We start from the raw sequence: 16,343 nt of genomic DNA, 5'->3' as shown, positions 1-16,343 counted from the left end.
ACACACGTGCACATCGTCCGCTCCCAAAACTCTGGCATCTCTCTCCCCACAGCCACCACTGCTGGCGGCTCACCTCCAACTGCGCAACGCTACGCTCTGTTCACATCCAGCTGCTCAACACTACACAAGCGAATATTCCAACAATGCCAACCAGCCACAGACTGCACACAGCACAGTCAGTGATTTGCATACAGAGCGCTACGTGGCGTTACCAACATAAAAACCTAAACAGCCTACTTACAACGGTGTACAGTAAAGAGTGCCAGTGGCTGATGCATGCACTCGTATTTTGAATATGAAGCGTTCGTTACAAGTTTCGATGTTACAAGGCGGGACCATTTGGCGCAAAATCTTGTTCCTTGCATTGTCTTATCTCCACTCTAAGGACGTGTTCTACCATTTTACTAGAGAGGGTACTCTTTATAACCCCACAGTGGGCATGTATCACTAAAACTTTTCTGAATTTTATGATGCTGTTGTCGTCTACAGACTGGGCAGCCTTCGTAACCCTATTTTACATAGCACTAGTATGTTGCTGGAGGAAATCCCTGGTAGTAGGGGTAGATCCTTCTGTGATTTTAATCATTTATTGTACTGTGTCTATATTATTGCGCAATTGCAGTGTACTACAGATGGTGAGTATGAATTCTGTGCTTTCCATTCTGCTGTTCTTGCTTGGTGCCCGTTTGTGTATCACAGGGGCTGAAGCACATTTCAGTTGGATATGATTCTATTGCTTCGTAAGTTTTTTATTTGCTATTGTGTTATGACCTTTTGTACGTAAAAATTAAGTGTGGGCAGAATATTGTAGATTTACGGTTCCCAAAATTTAGGAAATATGCTAACGTACTTCATGCACTTAGCTATTATCATCATATTTTGATATGATTGACAAAATACGACTGCAGGTAATGGGATCACTACTTATTAGGATCTCTAGGCGAATAGTGAAAATATATAGTGGAACGTATATCGATAAAAGAAGTGGTATACAGTGATCAACCAGACAACAGATCTACTACCAGTATAAATACGTATAGGCCATAGCTGCGTCACCTGGCGAGGAAGACTGCTAATCAGACACACGCACGGTGCACTTAGTATCAGTTAGTGTGCTGTCCGTGTGCAGAACGGTGCGCGGTCTGTCTGAGTTTGACCGAGGGCAGACCAGGAGCTACGGCATGAGCACTTCGGAAACTGCATGACTTGTCTGGTGTTCGAGGAGTGCTGTGGTGAGTGTCTTCAGCACGTGATGAAACCACGGTGGAACCACGTCCAGACGGCCTGAGACTTGGCGGCCTCCCATGATTACAGATTACAGATGTCGGACGTCGTGGGCTGGACAGATAGCTAAATCATACTGTGGCGAAACTAGCATCAATCTTTGATGCTGGGCAGAATAAAAGAATGTCTTAACACACAGTGCACTGGACTCTCCTAACGATGGACCTCCGCAGTCGACGACTCACGCATGTGTCAATGTCAACACCGCGACATCGGCGACTGCGACCGAAGTGAACGCGTAACAGTCGGCACTGAAAGTTCGCACAATGGCAGAGCGTTGCATGGTCTTATGACTCCCGATGCCTTCTTCATCATGCCAGTAGGAGGGTGACAAAAAGCTCCTTTACACCTGTACTGCGGGATGGAGATAAGCTGGCAGCGGCTCTATTATACTATGGGGAACATTCACGTGGGAATCTATGGGTCCAATGGAGCTACTGCAAGGCACCATGATGGTAGAGGAGTATCGTACACTGGTTGCAGACCACATACAGTCCTTCATGACGATCATTTTTCCCTATGGCAGAGGCATTTTTGAACAAAACAGTGCGCTACATCACAAGGCAAGGACTGTGATGGAGTGGTACGAGGGACACAGTGGCAACTTCCAATTGATGTGCCGCGCGGGGTAGCCGCGTGGTCAGGAGCGCCTTGCACGGTCCGCGCGGCTCCCTCCGTCGGAAGTTCGAGTCCTCCCTCTTGCAGGGCTGTGAGTGTTTCCTTAGCGTGAGTTAGTTTAAGTTAGATTAAGTAGTGAGTAAGCCTAGGTACCAATAACCTCAGCAGTATGATCCCATAAGACACCACAAATTTCGAAAAAAAAAATTTCCAGTTGATGTGCTGGCCCCACAACTCGCCAGATATCAACCTGGTCGAAAAAATCTGTGATGTGACTAAACGTGGCATCAGAGCTCGTCACCCCTTTCCCAGAATTTACGGGTGTCAGGGGACTTGTGTGTGCAGATGTGTTCTCTTCAGCGACCTACTACGGAACCATTGCTTCCATGTCTCGACGCGTCGCCGCTGTTACCCGAGCCAAAGGTGGACATATTGGCTATTAGACAGGTGGTCAAAATGGTCTGGCTGATCAGTGTATATTCAATGATACAGTATTCGTAGACGACGCTCTACTGACACGTCAGTCTTCAGAAGTAATAGCATTAACAAAAAATGGCTCTGAGCACTATGGGACTTAACATCTGTGGTCATCAGTCCCCTAGAACTTAGAGCTAGTTAAACCTAACTAACCTAAGGACTTCACACACATCCATGCCCGAGGCAGGTTTCGAACCTGCGACCGTAGCGGTCACCCGGTTCCAGACTGAAGCGCCTTTAACCGCACGGCCACACCGGCCGGCAATAGCATTAACAGCGCGCTAGTTATCGGTGCTGTATTTGTGTTGTATGACCGATGAACGCCGGACGTCTGTTAAGAATTGAAAGGAAGTATCGATGAGCTGCTTGATTCTGAACGTGTGCGCAGACTGTCACTCTCAGCACAATCTGTGAACTATCAGTTGTAGGAGGTTTGGTTCAAATGGTTCAAATACTTATGAGCACTTTGGGACTTAACTTCTGAGGTCATCAGTCCCCTAGAACTTAGAACTACTTAAACCTAACTAACCTAAGGACATCACACACATCCAAGCCCGATGCAAGTTTCGAACCTGCGACCGTAGCGGTCGCGCGGTTCCAGACTGTAGCGCCTAGAACCGCTCGGCCACTCCGGCCTGCTGTAGGACATTTCTACAGATCTCTGTGTACATGGAACTTGTTTCGGAATTTACTGATACAATGGTGCGTTATTTGCAAAAGAATGGAAAACTGGTACCATCCGATTTCAGGGGAAATCTGTTTGTATTCGTAAAAATGTAGAAACACGCGATCCAAAGAGTTATCTTCTCAGATAAGTTAAGGAGAGGTGAAACTACATTTACAGCTGTTACCAAAAGCTTTTGGTATATTTGAAAGGGGCACATTCTTCGAAATCCTCAAGGTAACGGAGTTCGAAACCAGACTCGAAGGACGCAGTGGTTGAGTAGTTAGTTAGAGTTGTACACTGCCAACGGTGTTTTCAAGCTGTACACTGAGCAAGCATTAAAGGAAGCCATATCGTTGTAAAGATAATTAATGGTCATGGAGAGGAAATAAACATTTTGAGATTCAGCAATGACTATGTAATTGTATCAGAGACAGCAAAGGAACACGAAGAGCGATTAAGCGCAATGAGTCTGACTTGATGGGCGTTTATAAGACGAACATTAAGAAAAATAAAACAGAGGTACTGGAATGTTGTCGAATTATATAAGGCCATGTCTTGGGTATTATATTAGGAATTTAACAGCAAAAATGGTAGATAAATTTGGTTATTTTGTAGCCGCAAAATAATTTATGGTGGCCGAAGTAGAGAAGATAAAAATGTAATAATTTTCAAAAAGAGAAATCTGTTCATATTGAATAGAAATTTAAATGCTATGGGGATGGAGTGTAACGTTCTTCGAAAGTCAGACTTGTAAGATAAACAATTGAGATAAGAAGAGGATAGACACTTTCTAAATGTGGCACTACAGGAGAACCTGAAGATTAGATAGTCATATCGAGTGAGTAATGACGAGTTAGTAAGTCGAACTGGGAAAAAAAGAAATATGTGGTATCACTTGCTTAAAAAAAGGGACCGGTTGAGAGAACAAATGCTGCAGCAAGGAAGAAATCGTAACTTCGGTAATGGAAGAAAGTGAGGGAGTACAAATTGTTGAAAGATTCCAAGGAATGAATAGATTGAACAAGTTCAAATGGAGGTAAGTTGTAGTGGTTATGCAGAGATGAAGACACTTCATGAAACGAGTCGTCGAACTCAGTTGCACAACAACAATGGTGACTTGCTTGAGAAACGTATACGTGTACTGTTATAGTAGATGGTGAGAATAGAATTGTAAACCTTCCAGATCAATCACAATGCAAAATAACCATCATCAACAACTGCAGATGAGTGAAAACGAACTAAAATATTTCCAGGAACTGAATAAAATACTTATCGATAGTCATCGTAGGCATAGCGACAGTCCCAAAGGATAATGTTGAGCGTTTCATGAATATTTTGGGCCTGATACAGGAGATCTGATGATCAGATGGAGTTAAAAATGTTGTCTCCTTACAGCAGTAACGGTAGATGAGACGATACCTTAACCCGTTTAAGTAACAGGAGTCAAACTTAAGTTCTTTGGAAACTGGAAGTAAGAACTTCTAGGTTTCTAGGCCTCGTCATTTTTCTCCCCAATTTCACAACCGACTTTTCAACCCCTCTACTGAGATCTTTTTCAGGTTATTCTGGTGCTAACTCTAGCTGATCATTCGGGAGGGCAGTCCAAACTTCGACTGTGTAAGAAGAAATTGATCAGAAATATAACGCAACAAAGTAACAAGGAAGATCTTAGCGACAATGGCGATGGCTACGCAAGCTTACAAAATTAAAGTTTAAACTTTTAACACAAGTTACGAGTGAGATTCCTACAACCCCTTTGTTTAAACCGAGATTTATGGTGCAAATGATTGTAATTTTTTTATTCTAGATATTTAACATTTATTTTTACAGTTATTTTAATGTTGTTTAAATACACTTGTTCAATTTATAACTCTATATGAAGCCAGTAGTATTTTACTTTCTATCACACAAAATCACATCTTCTTGCGCTGGTTTTTATGTAGAACACATAAGTGAACTGCTAGAGAACTGATATCTCCATTCTGAAAAATTGCAGTATGTGTGTATCAAGCAAATAATCACGTCCAACCAAATTCCAGGCCTTAAACTTGTGTATAAGACCTGCCCTTGATAAGTACAAAAAGAAAGTCTGCAAAATTGGCATTCAGTGCTGGATCTACATTTTTATCACCACACAGGTCAGATTTGACTAAGTTCCCACTTTAAGTAGTTCATTGGAGAAACAGAAAGGTCACCTTCACATCTGTCCTGAACTTCTTTCTTCCGTCTGTTTCTTAACTTACATCATTGACATCTTTCTCCTTCCGCTGACTAGCAATTTCATCAAACTTAGGATCGTGGAACCTGATACTTTTCTGCAAACGCATTTTGTACTATAGTGAAGAAAACAGGCACGTATTTCACGTGGCTCGATCTAGGAAACCCTAATACGTGTCAGTAACAGGTGTCAATAACAAACACAGAAGGCAATAATGCCAGCGATGGCAAAACTATGTAGGGTTGGCGATTTACGGAAGCTAGCGAGCATATGGAAGCATTAACTAACCCTAGACAGCGAGTTCGAAAGTTTTCGGGCTGTGATTTAAGGGATGGGTATATTCCACAATCACTGTCCTCATATCTAACATCATGCATTTTTATTCTAACATTGCTCAACACGTTCTAAAAACCAGAGTCGCTCTGCTTAACTCCTCATAGTCATAACTAACGTCTACAGACCGAGTAAGCAAAGGAGAGGTATAGTCTATCGTCGAATTTTAAGTTTAAATATTTCTTCAAAGAAAACTGAAATTGATTTGTGTGACTTTTCATTTATGTTTCTGACATTCATTCACATGAACGATGCACAGGGTAGCATTGATCGCAATTTTTCGTGTCAAGTTTCGAAAGCATCACCTTCAAATTTGCCAAACGAAACAAAAAAATCAATCACGAAATAACAGTATAACTGCAAGTATACATGTTAGTATACACCTGTCTAACATCTTAGTCACATGAAAAGATTCCAAAAATATTTACATCTGTGAAGACAAAGTAAAAAGATGCGTAAGAAAAAAGTTATAAGCATTTTAAGGTAAACGCACAGCAGTTTTTAGAGACAAGTGACATGAACAGAAATGCATAAAAAATAAATTACTGCTAATATTTGGCGTTTCAATTATTCAAACAGCGTGAAGAGCTCAAAACGACCAACTCAAAGTACACAAAACTACATAAGAGCTATAAAGACATTGCTGCGTAAGATTCAGACCCAGTCTTTAACAGCTGCTTATTTCTGCAGAGAGTTTCTTTTTCTGACATGATGTCCATTTACTGGCATGTGAAAGCTCTTGCACACGAAACATCTGTAGCAATCAGTAATGCCCAATGGCAGCGTGTAACGATATGCAGTCCTGTCACTCTACTGTCTCGCTGAACGTGGCTTGAAGCTGCCTGTTTAGACAGCTCGTTTGATGTCACCCGTCCATGATGGTGAGACCCCCTAAGGTAAGCTCATTGGGCAGCGTGCTGAAAGGGCGCCAGTCGCCGACAAACCGGCGGCAGCCGTGTTGGGATGTGGCTTCGGCCGCCGCCACCGGCATCAAAGGGACCGCACCAAAGGCCGCTGCCTCTGTCTGGACACGCCGGCTGTTTGTTAGCTGCAAGCAGATAATTAAGCGCCATGTTCTGGTCCAAGGCGACTCCGCTAATGTGGGAGATAAATGGGGCTTCATCATTGTATTGTCGCTGATGTGGAGGGAAAGTGACCTTTTTCCTTTTATGTTTAACCTTTGGCGGAACATGTAATTCTTCCATCTCGTGTTCATCACATTTTTCTTCAAACGTGTAACCTTTTACACTTGGATGAAAAACTTTTGCAACAACTTTCCATCTTTTCGTTCTACGTTACATCTTCCATAAGGGCTACTATTGCTAAATATGTACCATACTCCCTTCTCCATCTCTTCCCCTTAAGTCTCACATTGGCTGTTCCTCCATTACATGTAGTTAAGTCCGAAATCAGATACTGGACCGTAAGGCGTACCCAGGAGCAGACATAGACTCAGATCACAATATAGTAGAGATTAAGAGTAGACTGAAGTATAAGAGATTAGTCAGGAAGAATCAAGACGCAAAGAAGTGGGCTACGGAAGTACTAAGGAATGACGAGATACGGTTGAAGATCTTTAGGGCTATAGATACAGATATAAGGTATAGCTCAGTAGGTAGTAGAGCTGAAGAGGAATGGACATCTCTAAAAAGGGCCATCACAGAAGCTGGGAAGGAAAACATAGGTACAAAAAAGGTAACTACAAAGAAACCCGGGGTAACAGAGGAAATACTAATTGATCGATGAAAGGGAGGAAGCACAAAAATTTTCCGGATAACTCAGCAATACAGAAATACAAGTCACTGAGGAATGAAATAAATAGAAAGTGTAGGGAAGCTAAGACGAAATGGATGCAGCAAAAATCTGAAGACATCGAAAAAGAAATGATTGTCGGAAGGACAGTCTCAGTATACAGGAAAGTCGAAACAACCTTCGGTGACATTAAAAAAAAGGGTCAAAATATCAAGAGTGCAACATGAATTCCACTGTTAACTGCAGAGGAGAGAGCAGATAGGTGGAAAGAAAACATTGAAAGCCTCTTTGAGGGGGAAGATTTGTCTAATGTGATAGAAGTCGATAGAAGAGATAGGGGATCAAGTATTAGAATCTGACATTAAAAGAGCTTTGGAGGACTTAATGTGGTGACACCGCCAGACACCACACTTGCTAGGTGGTAGCTTTAAATCGGCCGCGGTCCATTAGTACATGTCGGACCCGCGTCTCGCCACTTTCAGTGATAGCAGACCGAGCGCCACCACACGGCAGGTCTCGAGAGACTTACGAGCACTCGCCCCAGTTGTACGGACGACTTTGCTAGCGACTACACTGACAAAGCCTCGCTCCTTTGCAGAGCAGATAGTTAGAATAGCCTTCAGCTAAGTCAATGGCTACGACCTAGCAAGGCGCCATTAGTAACATTGCATGTATCTACAGAGTCTCACTTGTCTCATCAAGAACGATGTATACAAATGATGGATTAAAGTTAAGTATTCCAGAAGCTACGTACTTTTCTTTATAGCATTCATTACGTATCCTGTTTCAGACCTCCCATAAATCTGCGTGAGCGTAACGCGTGCCTTTCGGCTACTTCCGTGGCGTGGCTGTCTTGCTACGCCACAACAGTTGGCGACGAGAGTAAAAGCTGTGTTCGTCTTTATACTTGCTTTGCTTACATTTGCTTGTGTCATGGCTTCGCCACAATCTCCAGATGTACTGTCCGAATTTTATCGCTTGCAGAATCAGCAGACGCAGGCGTTATTGGATGCCCTTGGACAGCTCGTCCAGGGTCAATGTGCAATGCAAAACGATGCGGCGGCTGCCGCTTCACCGCTACAGCAGCCACAACATGCAGTTGCACCCCCATTCCGTAATTTTCAAGCGGACGTGGAAACATGGACGGAGTGGTCACGCCAATTTGGATTCCATCTCGCCGCCTACAGAATTCAAGGTAACGAGCGGCAGCCTTTTTTATTGGCCTGTGTAGGTGTGTCCACCTACCGTGTGATAGTGAAATTGTTTCCCTGGCGCGACGTAGCAACTCTATCCTACGACGAAATTTTGTTGGCATTAGATGCCTATTTCTAAGAAAGTCAATGTCGTTGCAAAAAGGTATACATTCTTTCGTACAAAACGTACGACCAGTCAGACTAATAGGGAGTGGGTTGCAACATTGCAAGGCCTTACTAGGGATTGTGCTTTTGCGTGTGAAAGTGGACTCCCTTATTCAGAAACAATGGTACGTGATGCAATTGCACAGAACGTTTCTGATGTTCGTATATGGGAACAGATTTTGAAACTAGTTTATCCCTCCCTTCAACAAGTGATAGACAAATTGGATTGGCAAGACACACTTGACTTTGAACAGGAATCATTTGATACTTCGCCAGCCGTGTGTCACATTAACCGGCCCGCCGGGCGCGCTGCACGGAACGATAAACAGCCCTCGCGCTCGTCCGCGCAGCTGCCGCCTAGCTCTCCACGTGTGCCGCGTAAGCGAGCAAATGCAGTGAAATCATGCCCGTGGTGTGCGACTAGACATTCGCGTGAACATTGCCTGTCACGCCAAGCTATTTGCTTTTACTGTCATAAGAAAGGACATGTTCAAAGTGTTTGCCAGAAAAAGCTCCGATCAGACACTCACTACCATTCCAGGCCCTTTGCTTCGCGCCGGAATCTAACCAAGAATAATCAGGCTCGTGAACCTTCGCCCATGGACATTCATGTAGTTAATTCCACTCCGTCCAGTGTCCCTTTCTCTAACAGTGACTGTGTTCATCCCACAAATTGTGTGCGTCGACGTCGCCGGAAATCTCGTCAAGTCGCAAGTGCTTCTGTACCTGTATCAGTTCAAATTGCACGAGACAGTCGCTCTTGTCGTCAGCGGGACAATAAACTTTTTGTAGACTTGGACTTTGAAGGCAAATTGATACCATTCCAGCTCGATACCGGAGCTGCAGCTTCATTGATCAATCACGACACGTACAAACAATTGGGCACACCTCAATTTGCATTCCGCAAATGTTAAGCTAACTACATATTCAGGACAGAATATCCCTGTGTTAGGACAGTGCAGCCTTCTTGCTACATACAAGGGACAAACAAAACTTGTGTCCTTTTACGTTCTTCGTTCTTCTACTGCAGTGAAATTGTTTGGTTTATATTTATTTCAGTTGTTTAACTTGTCTATAGTCAATCAGGTCCTATCAGTGAACCAGACTGTGCCTTCCGCCTGTGTTTCTCGTCTATGTGAAGAGTTTGCAGACATTTTTGCACCGGGCCTTGGTTGCGCTAAGAACTGTGAAGCACATTTGGAACTGAAAGTCAACGCGCAACCGAAATTTTTCAGAGCGCGCAATGTTCCCCACGCATTGCGTGATGAGGTCGCAAGAACATTACACGATTTAGAATCACAAGGTGTAATTGAACGTGTGCAGGCTTCTCTCTGGGCCTCACCATTAGTAATTTTGCCAAAACTTTCCGGAAAACTGAGACTATGTGAGGACTTCAAGGCAACAGTGAATCCACAACTAGTGATTGCAACTTTTCCTTTACCCCGCCCGGAAGATCTTTTTGACAAACTGTGCCAGGGTAAATATTTTTCTAAGTTGGACCTAGCAGATGCGTACTTGCAAATACCGGTGGACGGAGAATCCCAGCGCGTATTGGTGGTTAACACACATCTTGGTTTGTACCGATTCAAAAGACTGCCATTCGGGTGTGCATCCGCCCCTGCATTGTTTCAGCAATATTTACAAACTGTTTGTGCATCGGTCCCTACTGCTGCGAACTATCTGGACGATATTGCGATCTCCGGAAAGACAGCAGAAGAACATTTAGCAAATCTAAGAGCATTATTTCAGGTATTGCGACAAAATGGTCTTCGCTTGCGGAAGGACTAATGTGTGTTTTTTGCTCGGGACTTACCATATTTGGGACATGTCATCAATGCCCAAGGCATACATCCGAGTCCAGAGCACCTCCGTGCCATACAAGACTTGCCTTCGCCACAGAATTTGAAGCAGCTACAGAGTGTATTGGGAAAAATTAACTATTATCATATTCTCCCGCATGCCTCTTCCATTTCAGCTCCGCTTCATCGCTTACGCCGTAAAGGTGTTCCGTTCGTCTGGACGGCGGAATGCGAACGCGCCTTTTGCCAGTTGAAATTGGCGTTGCTTTCAAATACTTGCCTTACGCCATTCGATCCCCAGAAACCCCTTTTGTTGATGGTAGATGCATCGGATTTCGGGATCGGTACTGTGCTTGCGCACAAAGCTGGATCGCATGATCGCCCTATTGCCTTTGCGTCAAAATTGCTCTCGTCTGCGCAAAGAAATTATTCACAGATAGAGAAAGAAGCTTTGGCTCTCGTATTTGGTGTTACTAAGTTCCATGATTTCTTGTATGGTCGTCATTTTACCATCATCACGGACCACAAACCTTTGACATCGCTTTTTCATCCGAACAAGCCTGTACCTCCACGTACAGCGCAGAAATTCATTCGCTGGTCTATTTTCCTCTTGCAGTACCGCTACGATATCTTGTATCGGTCCACTGCCAAGCTCGGCAACGCTGATGCATTGTTCCGTTTGCCTGTTGCTGAGGATAAAGCATTCGATTCTTCCGAACCTGCTTGCATGTTCATTGATTCGGAAACCGATGACGTGGCCGAATCGTTTCCGATTGATTTTCGTCGTGTAGCTACGGCCACAGCTGCTGACCCTGTCCTTGCTACGGTTTTGCGTTTTGTTGCTACGCAATGGCCCTTGTCAAAGTCACGGATCGAGGATCCGTTGGTTCGCCGATTTTTTGCTCACAAGGAGAGACTTTTTGTTCGACGTGGTGTTTTGCTGTGGCGTTCTGATAATGATCAGTCCAGAGTCGTGGTCCCACGATCGTTACAGTCCTCTGTCTTACGGCTTCTTCACCAAGGACATTGGGGTATAGTGCGAACGAAACAACTTGCTCGTCAGCACTGTACTTGGTTCGGAATCGATGCTGCGATTACGAATATGTGCTCTTCTTGCACGGCGTATGCCGAACAACAATCCCCACCGCCGCGGAAATTCTTTGCATGGCCGAAAGCCACTTCCCCTTGGCAACGCTTACACATCGATTTTGCTGGCCCATTCTGGAATGCTCGATGGTTGGTTGTGGTCGATTCTTTCAGTAATTTTCCTTTTGTTGTCCGGTTGTCTTCCACGACGTCATCTGCCACAATCCAAGCGTTGCCTGCTATCTTTTGCATTGAAGGCCTTCCACAGACTATTGTTTCCGACAATGGCCCACAATTCATGTCCGCAGAATTTCAGTCATTCTGCACGGCCAATGGTATTCAACATCTGACATCCGCGCCGTTTTCGCCTCAGTCGAACGGTGCCGCTGAACGACTGGTCCGGACTTTCAAGTCACAGATGTTGAAGTTGAAAGAGTCGCATTCTCGGGAGGACGTGTTGTTGCTCTTTTTGTCTTCGTATCGCTCTCAGCCCCGAGATGGTCGCTCGCCGGCTGAGTTGCTCCACGGTCGTCCTCATCGCACCTTGATGTCTTTGCTGCATCCGCCGTATCAGGTTCCTGTGCAGCGGCCGACTCCTGCTTTTGCTCCAGGCGACGTTGTCTATTATCGCAACTATCGCGGTTCACAGCGTTGGCTCGCAGGGCGCATTCTTCGCTGCCTCGGCCGCGCTATGTATTTGGTTTTGGGGGCCTCTGGTGAGGTGCGTCGGCATCTCAATCAGCTGCGCCTCTGTCGTCGCCCAGGTTCTGCCGCTCCCCGTCTGCTTTCAGCGACGGTGCCGTCCGGTCAGCGCCATGGGGACCCATCTACTGGCTCGCCTCATCCCCAGGTCTTACCGACGCTGCCTTCCATTTTGCCCCATGGCGTCGCGCCACTGCTGCAGCCGCCGCCGGCGCCGCCCGCAGTGGACGCGTCGCTGCAACCGCGAACCGCCTCCCTGGGTCACGCGCCGCCGGTCGCGCCCCGTGTTCAGATGTCCTCCGCCATGGAACATTTGCCCGCTCCGGACCAGATGTCGTCTTCGCCCGTTGGGTGCCCCGACGCAATGGAGGTCGACCCTTCGGCCCCTCCTATATCTCGAGCGCATACACCGCATGTTGGCGTGCACCCTGGACTAGGTTTTCAGGCGTTTCCTAGCCCCCCTCGGACCGAATGGCCGGGTGAGGGTGGCACAGCCTCGCCTGTTGTTAGGCTCCCCACCACGTCGCATACGCCAACATGGGGTCCTCCCCACGGTGGGCGGAAGCTTTATAACACGACCGTTCGCCGATTTGCGGGGGAGGAATGTGGTGTCACCGCCAGACACCACACTTGCTAGGTGGTAGCTTTAAATCGGCCGCGGTCCATTAGTACATGTCGGACCCGCGTGTCGCCACTTTCAGTGATAGCAGACCGAGCGCCACCACACGGAAGGTCTAGAGAGACTTCCTAGCACTCGCCCGAGTTGTACGGACGACTTTGCTAGCGACTACACTGACGAAGCCTCGCTCCTTTGCAGAGCAGATAGTTGGAATAGCCTTCAGCTAAGTCAATGGCTACGACCTAGCAAGGCGCCATTAGTAACATTGCATGTATCTACAGAGTCTCGCTTGTCTCATCAAGAACGATGTATACAAATGATGGATTAAAGTTAAGTATTCCAGAAGCTACGAACGTTTCTTTATAGCATTCATTACGTATCCTGTATCAGACCTCACGCCAATCTGCGTGAGCGTAACGCGTGCCTTTCGGCTACTTCCGAGTGGCGTGGCTGTCTTACTACACCACAACACTTAAGATCAAATAAGGCAATAGGGATAGATAACATTCCATCAGAATTTCTAAATTCATTGGGGGAAGTGGCAACAAAACGACTATTCACGTTGGTGTGTAGAATTTATGAATCTAGCGACACATCACCTGAATTTAGGAAAAGCAACATCCACACAATCCCGCAGATGGCAGGAGCTGACAAGTGAGAGAATCACCGCACAATGAGCTTAACAGTTCATGCATACAAGTTGCTGACAAGAATAATATACAGAAGAAAGGAAAAAAAATTGAGGATGCCCTGGGTGACGATAAGTTTGGCTTCAGGAAAGGTAAAGGCATGAGATAGGCTATTCTGATATTGCGGTTAATAATGGGAGCCAGACTAAAGACAAATCAAGACACGTTCATAAATTTTGTCGACCTGGAAAAAACAAAAACAATGTAAAATGGTGCAAGGTGTTCGAAATTCTAAGAAAAGTAGTGGTAAGCTATAGGGAGAGACGGGTCACATACTATATGTATAACAGCCGAAAGGGTATAATAAGAGTGGGCGACCAAGAACGAAATGCTGGTATTAAAAAGGGTGTAAGACAAGGATGCAGCTTTTCGTCACTACTGTTCAATCTGTACATCGAGGAAGCAGTAATGAAAATTAAAGGACGTTTCAGAAGTGGTATTAAAACTCAAGGCGAAAGCATATCAGCGATATGATTCGCTGATGACATTGCTGTCCTGAGTGAAAGGGAAGAAGAATTACATGATCTGCTGAACGGAATAAACATTCTAATGAGTACAGAGTATGAATTGAGAGTAAATCGCAGAAAGCCGAAGGTAATGATAAGTAGTAGAAATGAGAAAAGCGAGAAACAACATCAGTATTGATGGTCACGAAGTTAAGAAATTTTTTCAAGGGGAACATCAAAATCAGACTAGGAGTATCAGAAACGGCATTCCTGGCCAAGAGAATTCTGCTAAAACCAAATATCGACATTAATTTGAGGAAGAAATTTCTGAGAATGTACGTCTGGAGTACAGCACTGTAGGGTAGTGAAACACGCACTGTCGGAAAACCGGAACAGAAAAGAATCGAAGCATTTCAGATGTGCTACAGACGAATGTTGAAAATTCGGTGGACTGGTAATGTATGAGGAGGTTCTTCGCTGAATCGGAGAGGAAAGGAATGTGTGGAAAACACCGACAGGGAGAAGGGACAGGATGATAGGGCATTTGTTAGGACATGAGGACTTGCATGGTACTAGAGGGAGCTATAGACGGCAAAACTCTAGGGGAAGACAGAGATTGGAATACACCCAGTAAATAACTGAGGACGTAGGTTGCAAGTACTATTGCCGGCCGGTGTGGCCGAGCGGTTCTAGACGCTTCAGTCTGGAACCGCGCGACCGCTACTGTCGCAGGTTCGAATCCTGCCTCGGGCATGGATGTGTGTGATGTCCTTAGGTTAGTTAGGTTTAAGTAGTTCTAAGTTCTAGGGGACTGATGACCTCAGATGTTAAGTCCCATAGTGCTCAGAGCCACTTGAACCATTTTGCAAGTACTACTCTGAGATGAAGAGGTTGGCACAGGAGAGGAATTCGTGGCGGGCCGCATCGGTCCAGTCAGAAGTCTGATGATAAAAAAAAGGAAGTCCGAAAATGTTTTTATTTTGACCGAACATTACATCGTTCTTAATAACACAGGCACTGCAGTATCGGATTTATTCGCCGATACCAAGCAGCGACTACTAATTAAAACGCCGTTCTCTGTACGGGAACAGCATAATTTGTGTACGAGTACGGATTGTGACGCAGGAACATCGACATATGGAAGCTTGGATCCGTCTTTGAGTAGTGTACGGGTAGCCAAAGCTGTGTAAGCGACCACTGGCGTAAAGTCGGAAATTTGGCTGGCACAAATTGTCGTCATTATTCCCTTATACACCTGATGGTTGTTCATATCTGCAACTGCGAATGTACGTCATGTGCTCTTATTTTAACCTTCCTTTTTTTATACTGCTTGGAACAATCACCCAAACGTCTAAGAAATGCATCTCGCAACTTCGTGATTAATTAAAAACTTATTTTGTAGGTGTCACTATCTACTAAAACACGTAAGCTGGTGTCACTCCGGCTCCATAAAGTCTGTGCATGGTCTAAGCATGGCTTCTGCGGCGGGGCGTTTTTCTTCAGTTGTGACGTTTGTGATAACGTTTTTCCCGTTTTATGAATGTGTCTATGTATGCTCATATAATATGAGATAGGACAGCGACCCCTTTTTGTTGGGCCAGAGCCTGCCTTAACCATCGCTAGGTCCGTGATACACGGTCCAGTCGCACTAACGTAGGCACCGCCTATGTTCAGAGTCAAAATGTCAACATTCCATAACCACTCACAGATGGCAGGTGACCGACTTTTTTTCCTTTTTTTGTAAAAAAAGGAGAAGAAGAGCCCCTCTACTCCAGCACTTCCTTGGTGACCATCATAAACGTTCTACTGTCACCTCTGCAATATGGGTAGTATTCAAATGAAAGTGTCACAGAGTGTCGGTCTACGATGATGTCCGTACATTTTTGCACATTCATGCACTAAAGTGGTTCGATCCATTAGCTGCCAGCAAGCGATTGAGGGGTAGTGGTTTTAAGGTCAAACAGGAAAGAGCCCTTTGGCAAACGCAGTGGGAAAAAACCTCTGAGATACTCTTGGTGTGCAGGAGAGCTACTGGTAGGTTTGTGACAGTGGCTACATTTCGTTTAGGTTCTTAGCAGTGTTAGTGAAGAAGCGTTAACGTTGTAGCAGGTCTCCCACGAAATATCCTGGGCCAGCTAGACATCAACGTATCACTGACATGCCATCTCGTCATCTTATAAAGTGGTCAATTTGATTATAAAATTGGCCACTCATTATGTGGAGTTGCTTGAGGTTTAATTGCGTCTTATGTGTTCGGCTTCCCTGTTTAAGCCGTCAATTTTGCTTTGTGAGTAC

Source organism: Schistocerca piceifrons, chromosome 1 (assembly GCF_021461385.2).
Source record: "Schistocerca piceifrons isolate TAMUIC-IGC-003096 chromosome 1, iqSchPice1.1, whole genome shotgun sequence".
NCBI lineage: Eukaryota > Metazoa > Arthropoda > Insecta > Orthoptera > Acrididae > Schistocerca > Schistocerca piceifrons.
The sequence above is the reverse complement of the archived record's forward strand: the minus strand, read 5'-3'. Positions refer to the sequence as shown.